Source organism: Lactuca sativa, chromosome 8 (assembly GCF_002870075.4).
Source record: "Lactuca sativa cultivar Salinas chromosome 8, Lsat_Salinas_v11, whole genome shotgun sequence".
Classification (NCBI taxonomy): domain Eukaryota; kingdom Viridiplantae; phylum Streptophyta; class Magnoliopsida; order Asterales; family Asteraceae; genus Lactuca; species Lactuca sativa.
Window position 1 is genome coordinate 120,403,775 of NC_056630.2, and position 5,919 is coordinate 120,409,693.

The window sequence follows — 5,919 nt, forward strand, 5'->3', positions numbered from 1 at the left end:
CCTCGCATCGCTAATTATAGGGCCGAAGCTTCGCAGTACATTGGGCGTACCCTCAGTGGTACGTTACGCATAAGGGGCGCGTGCAGGATTTTGGGTGGTGCGTCGTGGCTCACTTCGGAACCATGCAATGGGAGACCGCAAGGTGACTTCGGTGTATGCTTGGCATACTCGGTACGCAGGGCGTTCGAAGCTTTATGTTGGGTATATGAGTGGGGCGGGTGTCCTTGGTTTGTACACTATGTGTCACTCATCGGGTGTCTGAGGTTCGTACTATGACTTTCGTTTAGATCGCTAAGGCTAAAAAGCATTTTTATCGTAAACTCACATTTTATGTCACACAACGTTGCGAAACTTCGACGGGTCATATCTTCTTCGTTATAACTCGGATTTTGGCGTTCTTTATATCTCCGGAATCCTTGTCATGACCACTACAACTTTCTTCATAGATATAGGGTTTATCTATATTTTTATTTTTGGCGCCAATTTTCATTTGTAATTTATTATATCTTATAAATATGTATAATGCACATAAAATCACATAATCCTCATAATATTCAAGCAATTCCTCTTTATTACTTCAAAATAAGTTACATTTGTTGACCCTAATCATCGTATCAATTCTTAGCCTCAAAAAACGGGCATTACAATTATTGACCCGCCACGCCGGTATGCCGGAAGATTAGAATGACAAATGTGATTTATGTGGCTGTGGTTGAATCTCAAGATCTTTATTTTATTTTGAATATCAACGGAACCTTTCTTTCTAGCTCTCTCTCTCTCTCTCTATGTGTGTGTGTGTGTGTGTGTGTGTATATATATATATATTATTAGAATGATAGCCTCATCAAACCTTTTAAAGGTTTATGTCCCGTTTGTCGCTAATAATGTAAATTTATACAACAAATATGTATTGTATCAATATATTTAATGTTGGTGCTTTTAATGTTATCATGTCATTTTTTGTAACTGGAACTAACATGTGAGCTAAGGGGCTCCATCATTTGGACTCTAATATATGTACGGGTTTTTGCGGAGTGCACACATGTATAAGATCGAATTAGAAGCTGGTTCGCCAACAAGTCGGGGTTCTGGGGTTTCCAAAGGTGCAACGCCCCTACCGGGGTCCAAGGGGCAGAGCCCCTAGCTTACTTTTGAGGGTGATTATGGTTAAACTGATGAAATTCATCATTTTTTGGAAACCCTAAATCCTCATTAAAATCCGGATTTCTTTGACTTACTTCTGAAGCAACCCATGATGGCCAACCCTAATAGAAACTGTAATCTCGTTTATTATGTAAATGACACTTCTCTTTGAGAAGATACACATGAAATACTTAAGCTCTCTTTTTCATCAAAAAAATATAGAATCCTTCTAGTAATTCGGCTTACGACTTCTGTGCCTAGAATCGTAAGTATCTTCTTGGATTATCCTAGGCTGAATTACTTGCAACCCAGACATAGGATATAAATATTTGTCTGGAAAGTGTTCTCACGATCCAAATGGTATCCAGGTCTCCACTACAAACACTATTTTTTCAACAATCAAATTGATATTCTTTATTTCTGGAGATGAGAGACTCAATCCGCGAGATGACCATGAAGTTTGCAAAGTTCGAGAAGTTCGAAGGCGTCGACTTCAGGCACTGGAAGAAGAAGATTCACTTTATGCTGACTACTCTAAACGCAGCCTACATGTGACATCCTGTATAGGATTGTGTGTGATTTAGGGTTCGTGGGCTGCAACTCGGACATGAGAAAGCCTTGACATTGCGACAAGATACTAAAAGTGTTGGGCTTCTCGCCACGGGTTGCTTCAAAAGTTATAATATATTAATAAATCATAAATAACCTCTTCTGAAAACTCCATCCTATCAAATTGTCGTGATTATATGCAACCCAAATAGACCATGCTACTCTCGGGTTAAGTACATACCAATTATAGTTATAGGCTTAGACACCTAATCCAACGGTTTTGCCCAAGCATTCTTCCTTTCCGTCATTTTTCTCTGAAGCTTCTTCCTCAGCTTTCTTGATGCTTTCCATAATTTTTGAAACAACTTCAATTCTTAACGCTCTTGGCCTTTTTCTTTCCAAATTTACTTTTCGGTTCAGAGCATCAGCTATGACATTTGTTTCACTAGGATGGTAAATTATCTCACGGTCTTAATCCTTAAGCAACTCAAGCGAGCATCAATGCCTCATATAAAATTATTTTTTATCAAAGAGATACTGGAGACTTTTATGATCAGTGAAGAGTCTGCACTTCATGCTGTAAAGATAATGCCTCCATATCTTTAATGTGAATACTACCTCTGCCAACTCCACACAATGAGTGGGGTAATTCTTCTTGTGCTCTTTTAATTTTTAAGATGCATATGCTATCAAATTATCTCTTTGGGTCATAACACAACCTAACCTAACTCCAGATACATCATTATAGACTGAGAAGTCTTCAACTCCATCAGGTAAAGAAATGATTGGTGCTTCACACAACTTCTTCTTTACCTTCTTGAATTCCTCTTCGTGTTTTTCACTCCATGTATGTGTAGAGCTTTTGTGGGTAAAAGTTATTAATGGTGCAGCTATCTAAGAAAAGCTTGGATAAATCTTTGGTAATATCCAACTAAACCCAAAAAGTTTTGAATCTTCGTGGGACATTTTGGTCATTCCCACTTCATCACAGCTCAATCTTTGCTGGATCAACCATTATTCCTTCTTGGTTGACACATGACCTAAGAATTGGACTCCTCTAATCTAAAAATCACATTTTGACAAATTTTCAAACAACTTCTCCTTCTTCAAAACTTCTAACACGTCTCGTAGTTGCTTGCCATGCTCGTGCTGGCTCTTTGAGTAAACTAGAAGGTCATCTATGAAAACTATCACGGATTTATCGAGGAATGGTTTACAAACCCTGTTCATCAAATCCATGATGCTGCTGGAGCATTGGTTAGTCAAAATGACATAACTAACAACTCATAGTGTCTGTATCTCATTCTGAATGCGGTTTTCTCAATATCCTGCTCTCTCACCTTCAGGTGATGATATCCTGACCTAGGATCGAACTTTGAGAAATAGCTTGAACCTGGAAGCTGATTGAATAGGTCATCAGTACTTGGCAATGGGTACTTATTCTTTACCGTTACCTTGTTTAGCTCTCTATAGTCTATACACATCCACATGTTTTCATCCTTCTTCTTTATGAATAACACCGGAGCTCCCTAGGGTGATGAACTAGGTCTAATGAAACTGTTGTCCAACAACTCTTGAAGTTGTGTCATAAGCTCCTTCATCTCTGTAGGGGCTAATCGGTAGGGTGCTTCTACTATTGGTGTTGCTCTTGGCAACATGTCTATTCGAAAATCCACTTGTCTATCAGGGAGCAATCCAGGAAGATCTTCGGGAAATACTTCAGGATAGTCAAACACTACTAGTATTCTTTGTATCTCCTTCTTTGCATCGATTTGAAATGCCAAGTATGATGTGCATCATTTAGATAAACATTTTTTTTTGCTTTCATTAGGGAAATGATTCTAAATTTTACTCTATGTCTGTCCCCATACACCATAAACGAATCTTTCCCACGTGGGTTCACTCTTACTATCTTCTTCTTGCACAATATCTCGACATCATTGGCGCTAAGCCCATCCATTCCTAGTACGATTTCAAAACCATTCAACTCAATAGGTAACAATTCCTCATAGAATTATTTTCCGTCAAGTGGATGATAATGTTTTTAATGCAATCGCTAACAGGTATGAATTTGCCACTGGCAACTTCTACAACTAGAGCATTAACAAGTTTATCTACAGGCAACGCTAGTCTTCTACCAAATTTGTGTGATATAAAGGAGTGATTTGCTCTGGAATCAAATAATATATTGGTAGGCAATCCATTTACAAGAAAGGTACCTAAAGCGACATCTACTACATCTATTACAACTTTTAGGGTCATCTAGAAATTCCACGACTTCGGCTTCGGTGGGACACTGGCCTTGCTGCCTCCTTATTCTTTGGGCATTCTTTCGAAATGTGCCCTTCTTCGTTACACCCATAGCACACCTTCTTGTTGGATGTGCACTCGTTGGCGTAATGCCCTGTCTTTCTATACTTGTAGGAAGTCACCTCCTTGCTACATTTCACAAACTGTTTCTTTTTACACTTCTCGCACCACTTCACTTCGTTTCCTCCTCTTCCATAATTCCTTGAACCATACTTGCTCTTCTTGTTGGACCTTTCAGACCGCTCAAACTACCTCTTTTTTCCACCCTCAACCTTGCTGGCGGTTCTTCCCTCGATCATGTATTCAACAAACATGGCAACCCAAATAGCCGCCTCAAGATTAGGTTCCTAACGTACTAGCACGACATACTCCCATGGAAGTCCCTTTGCGTACTTGTCGATTTTCGTCAACTCGTCTGGGACGATGAACAAAGTAAACTCCATTTTGTGAGTGAAGGCATTGTTGTATTCATCAATAGACATGCTTCCCTTCTTCAATGTCAGGAATTGGTTCTCTAGCTCAAGCAGATTTTGAGCCGATCAGTACTCGCGCTTATATTGCATGAAAAACTCTACCCATGTCAGTTGTAGTAGCTCATTGGGGCTTATGGTCTTCCCCACTGTGTTCCACCAATGAACAACGCCGCCTCTGAACTGACGTACTGCATATGTGGTTTGTACCGTGCCCTTGCAACAACATGTTATCAAGGCCAACTCCATCTCCGAGATCCAGTCCATAACTCCAATTGGATCTTCTTTCCTAGTGAAATTCGATGGCTTACAAGTTTTGAAGTTGTTATATTTGTATCCTTTCCTGTCGACTCCTTCAGCTTGGTTGTTCCTCCTAACAATTAGCAGTTCAGCTTGACCAACGGTCCTACTGTAGATCCCTTCTTCCGACTGCCCGTAGTTGTTCAACAGGCATCGAAGGATCATCTATGTTACTCAACAACATTTTCCTCATTTCTTCCATCTGTTTGGCCATCATAGCCCGAATCATGGATAGTACTCCAGCCTTCGTGACTGGGTCAGGAGCAGCTTCTACTATCGGCAGCTGGTCCATCCCTTGGGTTGCTGATTCCTGTGCCCATTTACATTTTTGAGTCCACTTCAGGTTCTCACCATGTTGATCAATACACCAAAGTAGGTAAACTTAGATCTTTATTTACGATAGACGTTTATATCTTCCTTATCACTCCCAAACGTTACATGGTAGTTCTAATATCATAGTAGAACGCTTAGAATCCTGAACACGTAAGGTTTCCAGATCTGGTCGGCAATAGAACGTAGATTCGAAAAAATAATTGCATATAATGAAAACATAAAGCATTTAGCAGATAAAAGCATTTTAGGCATCTTTACTAAAATAAACTAGTCCTCATGTCTAAAATGTAGCAGACACTCATCTCACAATCATTGCTTAGCATTCTAAATTTTAATCTAGAAATCCTACAAATTCCTAGTTCGCTTAAACTAATGCTCTGATACCAACTGTGACATCCCCAATTTCATGGCCAGAAAAGACTGATTTGTTTATGCTTTAATTGAAAATCAAAGTATATTTTTAAAGAAAAATGTTGTGGAATTTATTAAAGCATTTCCAAAGAAATGTATTTTCTTTACATTACAAACCTCAGGATGTCATTGTCAACACAGATCAAAAGCATAAACAAAACAACATAGGCCTTACAACATTCTATTTATTTCTATTGGCCTATAATCCGTAATCTCTAGTCATATCATCGCATCTATGCTTTCGTGTCACTACCTGTAATAAAGAAACTAAGTGGGTCAAGCTTAGGAGTCTGGTGAATGCATAGGGTTTTCAACCCACAGTAAATAAATTTAATTATTTACATCAAATCATTCAACCTGATCACCCATTCCTGTTATCCTCACTTTATGTCCTTAAAGCATC